The sequence below is a fragment of the Adiantum capillus-veneris genome, chromosome 2, assembly GCF_014529385.1.
Source record: "Adiantum capillus-veneris isolate H3 chromosome 2, ASM1452938v2, whole genome shotgun sequence".
NCBI lineage: Eukaryota > Viridiplantae > Streptophyta > Polypodiopsida > Polypodiales > Pteridaceae > Adiantum > Adiantum capillus-veneris.
The window spans coordinates 24,777,642-24,797,658 of NC_140932.1; the positions used below are offsets into that span (position 1 = coordinate 24,777,642).

A 20,017-nucleotide genomic window follows, 5' to 3' on the forward strand; every position below is an offset into this window, starting at 1 on the left:
GTGTGCATGTCCCCATGTTCCTTGCTTTTGGCACGACTTTGAGTACGGCCCCTTTGTCTATCACTAGCTATTTAGAGAGAGAGAGAGAGAGAGAGAGAGAGAGAGAGAGAGAGAGAGAGAGAGAGAGAGAGAGAGAGAGAGAGAAATGAAATGAAATGTTATATTAACGTCTTCAGAAGGCCATAATGACCTATGAGACCCGAAAGTTACAAAGTGGTGGATTTGATACAAAGTTGGAGTAACAAAATAACCTAACAACAGTACAAAACAAAGATATATACTATGGGGTCTTAAGTTGATCGATGTGAACCAAGCAAAAGACTAAGCAAAAAATGGGCGGCTTGTTGGTATAGCTGAATCACAAGAGATCTAGCATCGGTCGTTGGCGAATTTCATCAATTTCCTCCATGGTTAGTAGTCTGATCGGGCGTCGTGCATGCTTGGCCAGCGTGCTCTGAATTTTTTGTCGTAGCCTCCATCGATGTTGTGTAGTTCTTTGCAATCGCGGGCGCTTGGATTTCCCCAGTTCAATCGCTCGGTCAATCAGTGTGCCTCTTTTGTGAGATGAGGGGGGGCTCTGCCGTGGGAGTGGCTCTTACGGTTGTCCCGTGTCTGCTCTGAAGAAGTCTGTGATCCGTCTTTGAGACTGGCTAGCCTCGCCATTCATCAGGCTATCTCTGTGTTTGCGCAACTCGAGCAAGAACAAACCCAGACATCTCTGATCTTCATATCCCATGACTCTTGAGAGTGGTCCAAAACCTCTTTTGAACAAGCAATAGAAGCGGCCTCATATCTTGTAGTAGACGGGGCAGTGACGGTAGAGAGAGAGAGGGAGAGAGAGAGAGAGAGAGATGAAATGAAATGAAATGTTATATTAACGTATGAAATGAAATGTTATATTAACGTCTTCAAAAGGCGAGGATGACCTATGAGACCAAACTGATACAAAAGTGGTGAATCTGTTACAATGTCTGGGTACCTTAGTACTAAAAGTACTAAGTGTGAAAAGTGAGTGAAAATAAATGTGAAAAACTAACTACAAAGTATTAAATAAACTTCTTAGGAGCATTCTGGGTGTCCGGCTAGAATGCTTCTAATCCTTTGTTGTACTCTCCTCCGGTGAAGTGTGCTCTTGCATCTCGGTCGTGGTCGTCTCAAGTTCCTAAGCTCAATTGCCCTGTCAATGAGGGTGCCTTTGGTATGAATGTGGGTAATCCTTTGTGCTCGCTGTTGGCCTCTTGCTTCTCCTTCCATTCTTGCTTCTCTCGATCCGAAGAAATCTGTGATCTGCCTCTGAGGCTGTAGTGCTCTTTGTCTTCTCATTAGATTATCCTTGTGCCGATGTTGTTCCAGTAGGTACAGGCCTAAGCATCTTTGATCCTGTTATTGCATGACTCTATCTAGAGGTCCAAAGCCTTCTTTAAATAGGCAATGGAAACGCCCACGTATCTCATAGTATATGGTGCAATGGCATATGTAGTGTAATTTTGTCTTCGGCTCCATTCCGCATAACTTGCAAATTTTGCTCTCAGGTGGGATTCCCCTAAATCTGCCAAATGCAATTTCCAGCTAGTGTGAGGATGTACGAATCTGACCAATAGCACATCTCAAACCATGCGACAGGTGGGTATCCATGTAGCTCGGGCGAATCACAAAACCATCTTCAGATAGCTGTAAAAAGTTTTCTATGTAGTCGGTCATCTTCGTGCCCAATTCTTGTGTAGGGTTTGAGTTGTGAGCTGCTTGCCCGCTTGCCTTGAATCTGCTAGCCACCAGCTAAGCTGTCAGTTCTCAGCTATCCCTTTTTGCCTTCCATCACTAGAACTGGCAGCTTGAAGTCCGTGGACACTATCTCCTGTGACGGGTTTCTATCACTCTCTCATTTCCTGTTGCTTCTCCTACCTCAGTTTTAGGCCAGCCCGGGTGGCTTTTGCCTCACAATGCATGCTATGGTGCGCTTCATCTCCAGCACAAGGTTTGGGTTTGCTATTGTTGACGCGTTGCTCTGCTCGCTATTTGATCGTATTGACAAACGTTGTCGTATCTAGCGGAGCTCGTGTTATTGTATTTATTGACGACTGTTTATACATGCTACTGTGTGTATCATTTTTCCAAACATACAAAATTCCTCTCTTTGATTTTTTAAAGAGGAAATTTTAGAAAATTAGGCTATTTTTTGGGATTTTTACACTATTTTTATCTATTCTGGGGCAGCATTTCTCCTTTTATCCTTGCCGTCATCCTGCATTTTTGAAATTGAAAATGGCACGATCTTAAGCCGAGACACATTTTTCCCAAACACTTGTCATTGCTACATATAAATTTCTATAAGTGGAGAGTTTTTCAAAATTAAGTTTTCAACATATGGTTGGTAGCGCAAACCGTTGCTACGCATTTTAGAAGGTGAATTTCGAGTGTGTTCTACCTTTCTTCTTTCGTAGTTACTTGCAACTCCTTCTGTTGGCATGTGGAGTAGATTGTGTATCCGATGCCCATTGCGTCTTGTTGCTTGAAGTTGTGTGAGAGCAACAATACTTGGCTAAGTGTTCCCAAAGAACATTCTTTTAAATTAATAGAAAAAATTGGGCTATTGAAAATTACAAATTTTTTCCAAAGTTTTAAAGGTTTTTTAAAAATATCACTAAAGTATGAAAATTTTTACAATTTTTTTTAAAAATTCCATAGGTAAAGACCAAAACATACCAGGTGCATTGTGAATGCTGAGGTTTACTGTGAACACTGACTTGGTTCTTGTTGTCTTGTTTTGTACAATAAGAATGAGGGTAGTGTGAGACAAAATGCAAAATTCATGAATGAGTCGAACAACATTGAGTTGAGCCAATATGACCTATATGCGGCAGCACTTTGATTGTTGATGTAGGCATATGAATCAATATCTGCTAATCTTGTTTTCGAATCGCGTCTTGTAATCTTTGGTGTGGTGCTATGGGTTGTGCCACCTTGTTGTAGTCTTTCTTGAAGTTGGTCAAAATAACCCTCGTAAAATTTTTCTCCATAGCATGTATAGTTACTCTATGAGTTGCTAAACCATGTTGTCCACACTTGTGATTAACAAGGATCAATATGCGCCATTGAAGAGAATGATTGCTACCCTGGTGTATGCCATGACTAGACACAAGGCACAAGGTGCAACAATATCCAAAAGAGTTGTGCATCTTCATAGACGCCTTTGCACTAGGTTTTTCCTGCGTGATGTTGTTGGCATGCCCAAAGTCCTCATGACTATAGAGGACACAAATTAAATATTGCTGATGTTAGGACAAGGGACCTGTAAGGGCAAGGGTGGCTAGATCGAGTGGCTAAGAGCCACATGTACGGTATGCATGGCACAACAATCCAAGAAGTTGAAACATGTTGCTATGAGAAATCGTGTTTAACTTAGCTTGCTCTTATGTTTAAGATATTGCACAACAGTTTTTCTAGTATTGTCATGTCTCTCACATAACATGAGAATGTGCATGCAGGATTTTGAGGTTACACAGCTCCACTATTAGGGTGTGGACTCACATAAATACGGGTGTGATTATGTTCACTTGCACTGCAGGAGCTCTCCTACTATTAGCCACATGGTATGAAGGGTTACTGGCTTCACAAATCTATGAATCATCGGTTCCCGGAGTGCTATCTTTAATTCGTAGATTTGTGAAGCCAGTAACCCTTCACACCATGTGGCTTACCAGACAAAAGTAGCCATGATTCTGTGCTAAGACATGAGCATATACAATGGATCCAACCACTCTTAAGACTAGATAAATCAGGTAACCTACTGAACCAAAGAATGTAGGGGACTGCACCAATCGCATTCATCACATCATGCAAATTACGCATCAGATTCGGACCACTCAACACATTCATGTGAAGGTGAGTGCTCCTCATCTTGCTAAATTTTGTTGGTCGGAGCCGGTGTGTGCAGGGTCTCTTCAATGCTCTGATACCATGTAGTAAACACACACTATGCGCAGAAGACAACGAGGGAGAGAAGGAGAAGGCGCTGACTACACACAGAAACTTCAATGGGTTAGGTTGATTCGAGATGGGTGTTGATAGCCACGCCTCGCAGCGCCACCCATTTGGATAATGCATGATTTTTCATTGGATTTTCCCAAGAATTTTTCATGGAAATGCTGCTTTTATTTTATTGATATGCATTCAATAATTAGATCAAGGTCTAAACTGTGACAAGAATCACTCTAAAAAATAGCTAGAGCTTATTTTTTGGCACTTGTAAATGGCAATGAACTATTGGATTATGCTGAACTCAAGACATTCCCCATCAGCAACCATATGCTTTCTCGCAAACAACCATCATTTTCTAGGAGAACTTGAGTAAAAGACTGTTCAGTTTTTGCATAGCCAAAACCGGGCTAGGCAATTTACCGGTTATTGATACTTAGATGGAGCAACAATTTCTGGAGTAGCGAGAAGATACAATCCTTGTAGACTTGACAATTATTAAGATATATTGCATAACACTCAAAGCTTAATGAAATTGCACAAGAATTGATACTTTTCATGGGAAAGCTCCACAATGGGCTTCCCAAATGATTAGTTGTAATCCATCCCAAATGCAATACAGAAGAGATGTAGTGTATCCAACATGAGGATCTGTTTGGTCAGAATTATACCTTTCATATCTAGACTTGACAGATAGGGCATGATACAAAAGGCATAGGCATTGATAGAACTTCTAAGGTGTGTGCACTATTGTGGATGGATGCGACATGTAGACCCAGGTCATAGGGTCCTTAGTCTCCCAAGGCCGAGAACTAGACGGGCGAGGCAGGGGAGGGGACGGTGGAGGCAGCAACGGCGAGGGTAGGGAATCAGTAGGCTTACGCTGCCGAGCAATACTTAAAATATAGACAAAGCAGGCCAACAAGAGGACATAGGGTAGCCCCCCCAAAACAATTGTGCCCAACTGTTAGGAAATGAGATGTAGCTAAATAGATAATTGAGTAGATTACTTAATCAAGAGAGACAGATTTACATACATGAGATTATAGAGTAGAGAGAGAGAGAGAGAGAGAGAGAGAGAGAGAGAGAGTACACACGATATACGTGGTTCACCCAATGTGGGCTACGTCCACGGGAAAGTAGCCACTCAATGGCTTTAGTACTTCAAAACAAGAAGTAGTTTACAAAGAGATTATACCCTTAATGGAGCTCCCGCCTTGCTTCACTCTCATCACCTCACACTCACCTTGTTGCATCAACTTCACACTATGAAATGTGTGTAGAAATGGCCTCCTTTTATAGGCCAAAAGGGCTGCCCTCTCTTATGAGAGGCAACCATGTGTAGCCGCCCTTGTGTGAATAAGTCCAAATCGGACCCTCCAATCCGTCCATGTGTGGCCGTCCTTGAGAAGACAAGTCCGCTTTTGAATTCGGCAACCGGCCACCAGTCATTGACTTTCGACCACCGGCCACGGCCATTGACTACTGGCCACCGGCCACCACCGGCCATTGACTATCGGCCACCGGCCAACCGACGGTTGTTTTCCGACCACTTTCCGGCCGTCGTCCGGCCATAATATTCCGGCGAGCAAAAAAAAGTCTCGGGGGCCTACGCCCCCGAGGCCCCTAAAGTTGCCTCTGATTCTTGTTCGTGAAAATTTTGGTTTTCGGTGAGTGATTTTTCTTCACGCACGATAGCTTCTCCTCATAATGGGGGCCTTACAAATGTGCGCTTTTACCACAGAAAATTACAAGGGTAAATCAGGCTCCATACTTAACAATCTCTCACTTGGAGACTGATCTCCAAACCAAACCTGTGACTGCTTTTCATTCTGGCTTCTTATCTTTGAATGCCGATTGAAGATGAGCAAAAGCTCAACTTCTCTTTGTTGACCACCTTTGTAAACATGTTTGCAGGATTTTCACTTGTATGCACCTTTCATAGCTTTAGCTGTCCCTCTTCCAAAAGAGTGCGTATGAAGTGATATGTCACCTCAATGTGCTTTGTCCTTGAATGAAAGGTTGAGTTCTTCGCAAGATGGATAGCGCTTTGGCTATCACTGTACAAGACACAATTGTCTTGTTTGAATCCAAGCTCTTCTAAGAATCTGTGAAGCCACATAATTTCTTTGCTTGCCTCCGTCATTGCTACATACTCTGCTTCCGTGGTAGAAAGTGAAACCACTTTCTGCAGCTTTGAAGCCCACCTTACTGCTGCGTCTCCAATCATGAACACATAGCCAGTAGTGCTCCTTCGAGTATCTTTGTCACCTGCCATATCTGCATCAGCATACCCTTCTAGAAAAATATTAGTTCCTCCAAAATACAAAGCATTTGTTGTTGTCCCTTTTAGATACCTAAGTATCCACTTCACAGCTTGCCAATGCTCTTTACCTGGGTTGTCCATGAACTTACTCATAACTCCCACTGCATGTGCAATGTCTGGCCTTGTCCAGACCATAGCATACATTAGAGAACCTACCGCTGCAACATATGGAACTTTAGACATATAGGCTATCTCCTCTTGTGTCTTTGGACACATATCCTTCGTTAGTTTAAAATGACCAGCCAAAGGTGTAGAAATTGGTTTTGCATTTTGCATTGCAAACCTTTCTAGTACCTTCTTGATGTAATATTCTTAAGATAGCTTTATTGTCTTCTTCGTCCTATCCCTTGATATTTTCATACCAAGTATCCTCTTTGCAGCACCTAAATCTTTCATTGAAAAAGATTTAGACAACTCCTCTTTTAGGTCTTTGATGTCCTGCATGTTAGCACTTGCAATCAACATGTCATCAACATATAACATTAGGATGATGAATTTCCCATCTCCCAAATTCTTCGTGTAGACGCAGTGATCCGAGTTGCATCTTGTGAATCCATGATCCAACATCCATCGATCAAACTTCAAGCACCATTGTCTTGATGCTTGCTTTAAACCATACAAGATCTTTTTTAATCTGCAAACCATTTTCTCCTTACCTTTTACTTCATACCCCTTTGGTTGAAGCATGTAGATTTCCTCCTCTAAGTCACCGTGAGGGAATGCCGTATTTACATCCATTTGCTCGAGATTTAGATCATGAGAAGCCACAAGGCTTAAGATAAGCCTAATTGAGTTCATTTTTATAACAGGAGAAAATATTTCATTGAAGTCAATACCTTTCTTTTGAGAAAACCCTTTTACCACAAGCCTAAACTTGTACCTTTTCTTCCCACCTTCTTCTTCCTTCATCTTGTACACCCATTTGTTTTGAAGTGCCCGTTTATCTTTAGGCAACTCAACCAACTCCCATGTTTGGTTGCGATGTAGTGAGTCCATCTCCACTTGTATGCTCTTCGTCCATTCTTCTTTGGATTCATGTTGCATAGCTTCTTCGTATGATTCCGGCTCTCCAGAATCTGAGATCAAGAGATGGTTGAAGGAAGGAACAAACTTTTCTGGAGGTCTATTTGCTCTTGTAGATCTTCGGGGAATAGGTTGAGGCTCCTCATTTGGTTGACGTTGTTGTACATTGTCACCGTTTGCAGTCCTTGAGTCTTCACCGTCCTCAAGCTCCATGTACTCATCACCTGTTTCTTTTGTTTGTTTTCTTTTCAAGTAATCTTTGTACATATTTTGTTCGTTAAAAATTACATCCCTACTCCTTAAGATTTTATCATCTTCAGGATTCCATAGGCAATACCCAAAGTCACCTTCTCCATAGCCAATAAAGAAACACTTTTTGGACTTTGCATCTAGCTTTGATCTTAGGCTTCTATCTATGTGCATGAAAGCCTCACACCCAAATACTTTGAGAAATGCATAATTCACCGGTTTACCTGTCCATGCCTCTTCTGGAACTCCCCCATCCAATGCCATTGAGGGTGACCGGTTGATTAAGTACACAGACGTACTTACAGCTTCTGCCCAAAGCTCAAGTGGTAGGCCTGCATATAACCGTATGCTTCGTGTTCGCTCCACGATTGTCCTGTTCATCCTTTTCGAAATCCCATTTTGTTGAAGTGTCCTTGGGGTTGTCCTTTGCCTCCGAATGCCATTGCTAACACAAAAGCTTGGCTGCAATATTCACCTTCATTGTCGGATCTGAGGCATTTAACCTTGGTACCTGTTTCATTCTCCACAAAGGCTTTCTACCTTTGAAATATGAAAAATACATCGGATTTATTCTTCATGACATAAACCCATGTTTTTCTAGTTGCATCGTCTATGAATGTTACATAGTACAATGAGTCACCAAGTGATGTTGTACTTGCAAGACCCCAAACATCAGAATGAACCAACTCAAGTTTTTTATTTTTTCTTTCATTTCCTGATTTTTGAAATTTTATCCTCTTTTGTTTACCATAAACACAATCTTCACAGAACTCTAAGTCCACTTCTTTCAAACCTGGTAGAAGCTTCTTTGTTTGAAGAATTTGCATTCCTTTGGCACTCATATGCCCAAGTCGATAGTGTCACACCGCACTCTCAACTTCTGTAGTTGCTGCACAAGCTGAAGGTTGCGTGCTAACAGTACACAAGTAAAGTGTACCAACCTTTTCTCCCTTGACAACCACCAAAGATCCCTTTGAGATCTTTCACCGTTTGTTTCCGAATGCAATGTTGTGACTTTCATCGTCCAATTGTCCTGTAGAGATTATATTTTTCCGAAGAGAAGGAACATGCTTAACATCTTTAAGCTTCGATTCATTTCCATTAGCAGTTTTGACAGAAACTGTACCTTTGCCGACAATCTCACAAGCTTCATCATCTCCCAAGTATACATACCCAAAATTACCTTTGGTGTAGTTTTGGAAATGTTGCTTGTGTGGTGTCGCATGGAATGAAGCCCTGGAATCTACTATCCAGGAATTAGACACATTGTCTAATGAGAGAATTAGAGCATCTTGCTCTACTTCACCTGCCACATTGGCCTCCGATGTTAGCTTGTTGTTTTGAAACTCTGTCTCCTTCTTCTTCTTGGATCAGCAATCTTTCTTGACGTGGCCCTTCTTGCTGCAATTCCAACATTCATGAACCGACTTTGTGCGTGACTTGCTCCGTCTTAAGCGATCACGACCCTTTTGGTTTTTGAACCTCTCCTTAGGCCTTCCTCTTGTTTTCACTGACAATGCAGCACTTGATGATTCTCCTGTGCTTCTCCTTCGTATTTTCTCGCTTAGGAGAACAGCCACAACATCATCAAACTTAAGAGTATTTGTACCAGAGATAGAATTACTTACAGCCATCACAAGACTGTCCCAACTATCCGGTAGAGATGATAATATAAGGAAAGCTCGCACTTCGTCATCGAAATTGATTTTCAACGATCGAAGTTGACTTATGTTTGTGTTAAAGTTATTTAGGTGTTCTGCAACTGAACCATTCTCTGCCATCTTTAGATTGAACAAGCGCTTCATAAGAAATATCTTATTGGATGCTAATGGTTTCTCGTAGAAGTCGTCAAGTGACTTCATCAAGTCCTCCGTGGTCTTCATCTCCGAAACATTGAAGGCCACTGTTGACGCCAAGCTTAACCGGATTGTTCCTAGGGTCTTTTTATCAAGGACAATCCATGCTTCATCTGCCATCGTTGCGGGCTTCTTTGCAAGACCACGTAGTGGCAAATAGAGGTCCTTCTGGTAGAGATAGTTTTCAATCTGCATCTTCCAATGTTGATAGTTTTTGCCGTTGAACTTCTCAATCTTGAGCTTCCCTTCCTCCGCCATAACTCCCACTCAATTCAAGGAATCTTTTCCTTGAAATAATTTAGCTACGAGCAAACTTTGCTCTGATACTAATTGTTAGGAAATAAGACGTAGCTAAATAGATAATTGAGTAGATTACTTAATGGAGAGAGACAGATTTACATACACGAAATTAAAGAGTAGAGAGAGAGAGAGAGAGTACACACGATATACGTGGTTCACCCAATGTGGACTACGTCCACGGAAAAGCAACCACTCAATGGCTTTAGTACTTCAAAACAAAAAGTAGTTTATAAAAGGATTATACCCTTAATGGAGCTCCCGCATTGCTTCACTCTCACCACCTCACACTCACCTTCTTGCATGAACTTCACACTATGAAATGTGTGTAGAAATGGCCTCCTTTTATAGACCAAAAGGGTTGTCCTCTCTTATGAGAGGCAGCCATGTGTAGCCGTTCTTGTGTGAATAAATCTAAATCGGACCCTCCAATCCGTTTATGTGTGGCCGTTTTTGAGAAGACAAGTCCCTTTTGAATTCGGCCACCGACCACTGGCCATTGATTTTCGACCACCGACCACCGACCAACGGACGATTGTTTTTCGACCACTTTACGGCCAACGTCCGGCCATAATATTCCGACGAAAAAAAATATTCCGACGAGAAAAAAAAAAAATCTCGGGAGCCTACGCCCCCGAGGCCCTTAAAGTTGCCCATGATTTTTGTTCGTGAAAATTTTGATTTTCGATGAGTGATTTTCCTTCACGCACGATGGCTTTTCCTTATAATGGGAGCCTTACAAATGTGCGCTTTTATCACAAAAAATTACAAGGGTAAATCAGACTCCATACTTAATACCAACATGTTTGCTTGGTACTTAAATATGGGAGGCAAAACTGTAAATCCAACAGCTGCAAAGGCACCAAGCACAAACACAATTGACAATGCAAGCATTGCAGAGGCCACCCACAACGTTCGCCGCAAATGCACAACCGTAGTGGCTATATACCTATTGGGTATAGCTATTAAATCCCCAAAACACCCTCACCCCCACATGCTGCCTCACAGCAGCATATGCTTCATATGCACCATCGGTTGCGGACGCCATTGGCATGTCGTAGTACATGACATAGTTGAGTGGGGGTTGAAGCCACCCTCCAAATGTCACACTCGCTATCAATGCGGCGGCGACTAGCACTGCATTCGCTGCGTCCACATACACTTGTCGGTCCCTCTATAGTCCTTCCAAATGATTCTTCACATCTTTCCTCTCCATCAACTGCTTCTCTATCGCTGCATGGTTCCTCTCCTTTGCATATTGCAACGGTGTCTTCCCATACGTGTCCTCCACATTGGGCTTCAAGTCTTTGGAAAGGCAGAGCTTCTCCACTATTTCAGACTCACCCAAAATGGCAGCCCAGTGTAGAGCTGTTCTCTCTGTCTCTTCACCTCTTCTGTTGACAACAGCATCTTGCCATGCCAAACCCTTGATGTGCTCCTGCATGAAACGGGCTATGTCGTCTCTGTCAGCAAGGAGAGCCAAATAAACTGGCGGCAGGTCATCAAGGATGTTGTACACAGATGCGTTTCGAGGAGTTTGTCGTGCTTCCCAGAATGCCATTGTGGTGGCTGTGCGATTGAAACGGCGAGTACGATGGTGCTGATTGCGGTGGCGGACAGTAAACAATCCTGCCACCCACCGGAAAGACTTGACAACATGGTGTTTTAGTATAGCTCGCCGTCTCCGGAGCTTCTTGAGCTTGGTTACCATGCCACTTTGCAGATTATGAACAACATAATACTCTTTCATCCATTGGGCAGCCTCATCATGTGTGACCCATTTTTGAATTTGCAATTTCACAGATTGTAAAGAAAGGAAGGCATGTACAAAGTGCATGCCACCTAATTTACTAGTGTGGGCAATATTAAGGCAAAGAACACTCTGCCCAGCACCATCAACTGCATTCAGGTCAGCCTTATGCTTGACAAGCATGTGGAGAGCCTCCACATTGCCGGCGATTGCCGCCCAATGCATGGCAGTTCGGCCATCATTATCTTTAATGTTGACCCCTGCAGTAGGTACTGCTGCTGTGATCTCCTTCTGGAATGCAGAGAGGCCAACAATCCAAACCATTTCTTCAGCTCCTCCATGTGCAGACACATAATGCAGCAGAGTAGCTCCATCTTTGCTGTGTTTCTTAAAGGGATCCACATTCTCCCGAGATAACTCCAGTTGGATTGCTTTTATGTAAGCCCTCACTGCCATTGCATCCTTGATGTGACTGTGTGCCCTTGCAATGGCGTCTTCCTTGTTCTTATTTTCGAACCAGATATCCGCTCCCGCAGAAATGAGAGCAGAAATAATCTCAGGATGCATTGCTGCAAGATGAAGGGGGGCATTTCCATGGACATTCTCTACAGCATTGATGTCTGCATCCTGATCTAATAGCCATCTGACGGTCTCTAGCTGCCCATTATAAGCTGCTGCATAATGTAATGACGTCCAGCCCGAGTCATCCCTCACCTCATCGATGTGTCTTTTCATTGAGAAATCAAATAGCAGATCCATGCAGGGAATGCTGTTGCCCCATCCTGCAGCAAAATGTAAGGGTGTGGCACCATACTTATCCCTAGCATATACAGAAGCCTCTGCTCCGAGAAGGGCACTAACAATGGCTGGCTGACCTCCACCTGCAGCATAATGCAAGGGGGTTCTACCACTGTTGCCCCTCTCATCCACTGCTCTGCTCTTATGAGGCGATTCCGCGAGCGCGTCGAGTAAAAGCTTCATAACACCCATGTCTCCACTCAATGCGGCGGCATGCAGAGCAGTATCCCCTTTGGTACCTGCTTTAAGAATATCATCAACAGCGCCATGATCAAGAAGCAGCTCTACCAATGCAGCATGTCTCAACCGCCCCGCAATGAACAGAGGTGTAACACCTTGGATTTCTTCACTATCTCGTGTGCTAGGTTCCCGGATGCCATACAAAGTTGTCATGTGCACATTGACAGTACCTTGTTGAGAAGGTCTCCTGCATCCACCATTGACCTCATGAGGGTTGCCCAATGCAGGTCTGTGATTCCATACTTGCGCAGAAGCAGTTCTTTGTCAGCAGCTGATAGCTTGCAAGGGATTGACAAAATCTCCTTGGGGATCCAATTCTGTAGATCCTCTGGTAGTATTGATTTGAGCATGAGGAAATGGAAAGGCGACGAGCTTACACTTGGATCCATGTTGTAGCCGGTACGACTTGACTGAGGGTGATTTGAGTCCTCCATTGTCTTGATCGGATCATAAGCAATCAAAACGAGGGACAATCTTTCTAGGATAATGTACATGCACAACAAAAGCTCTAATCATAATTAACAGAGATAGCCCCGACAATCAACAGGGCCGTCTTCTTTGCCCAGCTGATCATCAGCTTAAGATCTGCTGATAAACCCATGTTGGTCGCTGTTGCTTTCAGTTGTCTCTCGTAATAGACGGCACTGCAAGAAGCTGACAATGTGCTCCTTATATGCTTTTCTGCATTGATGAGTGTTCTGCCAATGGAGATGGCATGGTGTTCTTCACCTTCTTCCCTATGCACACTACACTAGACTTTGTCCACAAAAATACACTTGCAAAACATAGTGCACAATAGCATCAAAAAGTACCAGCCAACAAAGCAATCAAACCAGTATTGGGGAAAAACCTATATCCCAAACATACACAAATCCCTTTAAGTCAATACTTAAGTGGAGATTTTGCAAATTATACTATACTTTTAGCAATATTTACACTATTTCCTGCAAAATCAAAGCGGAATGTTTACTTTTCAATCTACAACCAAGCTCTTCCAAAACAGCTACCTATAAATCAAAGTGGGTAAGGATTCCTCTATATACAGAACCTTTGAAAAGAGTTAAGAGCCTTCTCTCTGTGGGAAAGTGCAGCCCATTATAAAGGAGTCCCAACAGAAAGGAGTCCAACAAGACTCCAAATCTCCAAGGCCAGGCATTGACAAAAGAGTATAGAATAGAATATAGCCCACATCGGTTGAATAACAAAAATTTTATGTGCTCATTTTTCAGTGACAATGAATGAATAGCACATGCATGATGCCATGATCCATGATTCCATCCTTCTCCTCGTTGGCTTTAGGGTCGCGGCTCGCCTTTATGCACCCAACGTGAAGGTTCACGTGACCTTGGTTGGCACTGCAAAACCATGTAATGAAACTTACGTCAAATCAGACATGAAGGGGAAGGACCCGCTACCCCAAGGGGCATTATTAATGAGGGGCGAGCGGTGGGATCAACCGGCTGGAGAGAAGCGTGCGGGGATCTCGAGGCGAATGGAAGGTGGAAAAATTAGGCGCTCGTCGTAGCTACGCGTGCAAAGTTTTCTTGACATGTAGGCAAATCATGAGATAATAAATAAACTTGGATAGGCGGGAAGCCTGTCCAAGTTTACTTATTTTTGTCCTAGTTTACCCTTGGAGATCAAGGACTCCGTGCGCCTTGATCTCCGTGTCCTAGTTTGCTTGCCATTGATCCCACCACGGGGTCTTCATTGAAGGCTCCGTGTCCTTTAGTGCTGAGGGAAGGACCCCCTCAGCCTCAGGACTAAGTTACACGGGGTCTTAAGTGAAGGGCGAGCAGTGGGATCAAGGACAGGGAAACTGGGCGCGAAGGGAGAGGGGATCTCGACGCTCCACATCAGCATAAAAAGTAAATGCGGACAAAATTTGTAAATGCGGACAGGCCTACTGATGTGGTGTGGGTGGCGTGGCGGGGTTGAGCTGTTCGAAGCGTGGCCGAGCTGGAATTTTTTTTGGATTTGCGTTGGATGCGGGACGCATTTTTGAAATTGCCAACGCTATGCACGCCTGCTTCTGGTGCAGGACCACCGTTGCTTGTTGTAGATCAGGCATCTTGTGCATGCCTGCTTCTGGTGCATGACCACCCTCCTTGCTCGTTGCAAAATATGGGGCTGGATGCAAAGTGTGCTTGTCAAAGAGAGGGCTGTCCAGTAAGGCTACTGATGCTCTCAGTAATAGCCATTAAGTTTTAGGGTTTGGGAAGGGCACCATATGGGTGCTTGTTTAGGGTCTGAGAAAGAACAGCTTGGGAACGAAAAAAGTGCCTTTGACGAGGCTACACACAATGGAGTTCGATGGGCATGTCAACCAGGTTCTATTTTGATCTTTTTGTCTACAAATGTCTCTCCCTTGTGTGTGCGTTGAAATAAGCATCTAATGTCTCCACTATTTTGCATGTCTCTTTGTCTACCAAAGTCTCACTAATGTGTGCATGTTTAATTTCAGCAAGTTGGGTTGCCTGCAAGGGGTTAAATTCGCAAGGCTTGCATTGTTATGCTCCTACAGGATCAAGCTAACAACGCAGCCAATCGTTTGTCTAAAGATTACCTTGGTTTTGCGACTACTACGGAGGGCGAATCATCAAAATGGCTTTTTGGAACACCATAATCTTGGGGATGAGATGGATGTTTGTATGGATCCATTGCCTGATGTTTAGGACTTGGGGGATTCCTTAGATGCATTACAATACTTATCAAACATATTCTTCTTATTTGATGAGAAGATGTACTCCTTAATGGTGAAGAATTTGGATGGGACGGTCACAATGTCGCTTTCAATTCTAAAAGCACATGATGTGAGAGGGATGATGAGTCTAAAGAGGTGGAATAGAATGAGAGATGATCTCTCCCTTTGCCCAATTGCCACCTCACAACAACTCTACTTGCAACTGAAATCATCAGGGCTAAAAATCGCATACATAGAAGATTGGGCGCGCATTGTACGTGCAGCCCATTGTCCCTCAAGGCATGAAAAACACCTAGGGGTGGTTGCCACTATTAACGCAATCAAGACCGAATGGTGCATTGACATGAGAAACATGGGATATCTCATGACTACATAAGAGATTCGGTAATTGAGTGTGATTGTTTGTTGGAAGAGAAACCTATTTCACATGATGTCTCCTCTTGGCCTGCTTGTAGCTGGTCTACTACTACTTCAAGCACATCGATTGAGACAGCCCTATCCCAAGTGGAGCCACAATTGGCAAACATCATGATAAAGCATCAGACAGGGCTTGTCTTGGTCAGGTCAACAAAGAAGCATGGATTAAGCAAGTGGATGCAAGAATACATGTGTCATCGATGGGGTAGCATTCAACGAAAAGGTGCAGACAAGCGACAAGATCGAAAATCCAAAAGGCGCGGATGTGGATTCAAGGTGGTGGTCCAACACTTTGAAGAATTTGATAAGGTGATTATCAAAGTCCAAGGTACTCACGAGGGACGTGTACCTGGCTCTCGTGCAGACCTTTATCACCTGCCAGTGCATCCATCTGTAATTGCATGTTGCATAAAGGACATGTTTGATATAGGCACTTGCTGGCATGTTGCAAAAATATCAAAGGCAAAGGAACACCTTCACATGGATCATGCATCTACACTTGATCGTGTGATCTATCAGTTCTTCATGCTACCAAAAGAAGTGTGAATGTTGCTACACCGGATGCGCACACAAGGTATTTCACTCTCTCCCAAAGCATCTCAAGGGTTTAATAGTATCGTTTTACGAGTAATTCTTTGCAGATCTATATTATGTTGCATCTCTTGGCCTTACTATAGGAGAATATGCAAAGCATGATTGAACTGCAATGCTTACGGAAGCACTTTGCTTGCAAGATTTGAAGAAGGTACCATTGAGAGCTCAACATCTGGTCACATTTCGCATGCTTTTTCGTTCATGGGCATGCGCTTACTTGTAGGTCATATTTGTCCAACCGTACAACCCAAGGGCAGATGATGATGCAAGAGACCGTTTATTCTTTTCATTCAAGATGAGGACATGCTTGAAATTGCTATTCGTTTCTCTCATCATAACTCTTGGGCAGTGGATAGCACATTCAAAACAAATGTCTTTGGATTACCGCTTTATGCTGCAGTCTTGCCCAACCAAATTGGTGTAGGGATGCCAGTATGGCTTATGTTATACACGAGCAATGTGGGCACTAATCAAGAAAAAGTGGCTTTGGAGTTGACCTTCAAGTTGGTCTTAGCAAGGCTAGGCAAAACTCGTCTTGCAGCTATTGTCATTGACAAGAATTAGCAAGAGTTGGAAGCGATTCTCAAGGTGGTCAATGTGGATCCTCATTGCTAGAGAGAAGATGAAGCCGGGAACCCAAAACAAGTTGCATGCCATGTGTTACTATGCTGGTTCCATGTCAAGAAGGCATGGGTGGAGAACTTATTGCCGCAGGTATTGTAACATTTAATGGTCTAAAAACTTATGTGTAGCGGAAATTAGCATGAACATAGTGGGCATTTCATTAGAATAGATTCCTAATGAGAATTACAAGACTGCTTGGGTGGAGAGAGCAACAAAAAGCATAACACCTAGTTAGATAGCATCAACAATACTTTCAAAAGAGAGAGAAATTAAGCTATTGACAACAGTTGAGGACCGGATTTGCATGGAGCCGGTCCCCCCTCCAAAAGGCTTTGTATTATGGTTTCTCCCATCAAGAGAGACATTGTACAATACAATTCTTTGTGCAAGACTCGCTAGTGCAATGAAGATGAAAGCTTCATGCACTAAGCAAAACACTTAGTAAACACAACTTTAATTATCCCCGTTCTCAGACCCAAGACCTCACACACCTTCGAAGATGGTGAGAGCTAGCAGGGTATGAGAGTAGATTGAGAGGAAGAAGGAGTATCTTACGAGAAAGATGTACATCTCCTCACATAATCACTCATATTAGCATAGCTTTAGCTTAGTAATTAGCTTGGTAGAGGAGATGAGAATGCATTGAATCTTGGCTCTTGGTTGGATTTGCATCCACAAGCCAAGAGTGTGTCGATGTAGGCTTCTATCTCACAAGCTTGGAGTAGGTGATGAACTCTCCATTAAAGCTTGGGAAGAGATAGTCTTCTCTTTTTTCACACATGAGATTGTGTGAGTGTGTGTGTGATAATGCCTTGCAAAAATCAGCCCCCTCTCTCTCTTGGGCGAGCCCTCTTGCTATTTGCTCTTGGAGGCTCCCCATTGGACCTTCCCAAGTCAAGCCAATGGCTATTAAGCAGCATAAGTGATAGCCTTCTGACATGTGTCCCCCTTTCCCCTTTTGTGAGAGCTTTAGGTAATTTAATAATTAAACTAATCTCTCATTGGACCCCTTTGCCTCCTTGCCAATAGGAATCAGGCAAGCCATTGGGCTCCTGAATGCTCATTGGACCCCTTGGGAGACTGTCCAATAGTCTTCTAGGAGACTTAATTCTCATTGGTTCTTTTATTAAGTGTTTTTAAATTAATTAAACTAGATTTACTCTAGCCTAATTCTCATTGGTCCACCTCCAAGGCCATCCAATAGGAATTGGGCACACCTTGTTGGAATCTGGGCTAGGGAGCTAACATGTGTCCCTAATTCCCTTTGTGTAAAGGGAGCCTGTGTGTGTGTGTGTGTGTGTGTGTGTGTGTGTGAATTTCTCTCTCATCCCCTAGAAGAAGGGCTCGCCCCCTCCCATGTAGGGATATGCAAAGACTTTTTAGTTACACACAAAGCATCCAATTTCCCCTAGGGTTGACCTTTGGACACAACCTTTGAATTTTGGAACCTTAGCATTTTGGAAGTCTTAATGGGCTGAACCTTAGGGTCTTTTTAGCCCATTGTTGCACACGGCTCTTTTGCAGATGGCCCCCCCTTTGGATCCCTATTTTCCCTCCTTTGGATCCCTACTGTGGCCGGTCTGCTAGCTTAACCAATATTCTAGCTTTTTCTCCCCTGGCACTTCCCCACATTAAATGATCAGTTTAATATGAGAAAATCATTTAGGAGAATTAGATATTGATTATTATGACAGGTATGCAGTTGTTGTAGTTGCTGCATAGCTTTCTGTTCCTTTGGTGTGTAAAGGGCTGCTATCAATATTAATAACCAACTTGTTGAAATCATTTCATAGGTTCCTAAGGACAAGCGAGCTGATGTCTATGATCACTTATCAAATCTAATGCAAGCACCAACTGAGGAGATTTTTAATTTTGGATATAGACAGTTTCTAGATACATATTCAACATATGAAAAAATCTAGCGTTACATTGGTGACAAACGGTTGGTGTGGCAGCACATGCATGTGGCGAACAAGGTGGTTTGGGCGTCTATTTGTACATGGGAATGTGGACACTACAAACTTGGTTGAACCATTATGGAAATATATCAAGTATACTTTGCTTGATGCGAAGATAAATAGATCGATACTTGTCCTTTTGCATGCCCTTGTGGGTGATTCATTGCATGGCACCTACATCAGAGGAACCTTGCTTGAGTTCTTTAAGCAAAAGCAAGAGATTGGTAAGAGTCGATTGGTTTTGGAGTTTGTAACTAGTATCGTATTCTATTGTATATGCCAACTCCTAAGTTCTTGTGTTAAAACTTGTGACAAATGATCCTACCACCCTTCAAGTGATAGAGGAAAGCATTTTGCTGTTCAAAATTCCTAGCATGTCATATCCTTTCCAATGGTATCATGTGAGCATCCAATTGAGATATTGTGATTGTCCTGACTGGGGTTCAGAATGCAAGCATCAATATGAAATCTGACTAATAGTTCAAAAGCACTTTCCTCAACTTCTATGTATTTTCCCACTTCTTGATAGCATACATGCCTTCAACCATGTGGTTCGGGAGGCCAATGCTCAAGCAAGGGAGCAAGATGCAATGTTGGGGGATCAAGATTCAATGGAGGACCAAGAGATGTCAAGCCAGCTACCCACCATGGTCGAGGAAAGTGTAGCCATTATTGATAACCAGATTCTTGGATGCATCTCGGACTTGAAAGGACTTTTACAAAGCTTTGAAGAACAGTTGGGGCAGTGTGATAGTGACCTAAAACTCATCCTCTTTAATCAGTTGTGCAACTCAAGGGATTGGCTCTCCACTCTGATTGTCCCAAAGCGCATCGACTTGCCAGCAACGGGCTCAATCAGACAGGTCCAAGCACATGTAACACAAACTTGGCTTGGTCATGGTGTGGCACAAGAAGCCGATGGATGTGGAGCTGAAGCTGGGCTGGCCTCAGTTGCCCTCCAAAGGCCTCAACTATTGGCATTTTAAGACGCAAATATCAGCGAGGAAGGAGCCGAATACGCTTAAAAAAGAGACCTAAAGTGTTTTGCTTCCATTGCTGTAGAAAAAAAGTCTTTTTCTTGATCCAAGAGAAAGCCACTCATGCCATGTTCTCTTTCCCTTGACACTTAAGCAAGCCCCACCTGGTTCAGAGTCTCCTCTTCTAAATTGACATGTTACTCTCTTCAATGATGTCATTTAGAGGGGG

The 20,017-nt window shown here is 43.2% G+C and overlaps 3 pseudogenes; 2 read left to right on the forward strand and 1 right to left on the reverse strand.

The window, feature by feature from the left end:
- Positions 1-10,403: 10,403 nt before the first annotated feature.
- On the reverse strand, positions 10,404-13,605 carry LOC147462522 (uncharacterized; annotated as a pseudogene).
- A 1,421-nt stretch (positions 13,606-15,026) lies between these two features.
- LOC147462523 (uncharacterized) lies at positions 15,027-16,653 on the forward strand (annotated as a pseudogene).
- Positions 16,654-19,185: 2,532 nt separating this feature from the next.
- Positions 19,186-19,797, forward strand: LOC147462524 (uncharacterized; annotated as a pseudogene).
- Positions 19,798-20,017: the final 220 nt, after the last annotated feature.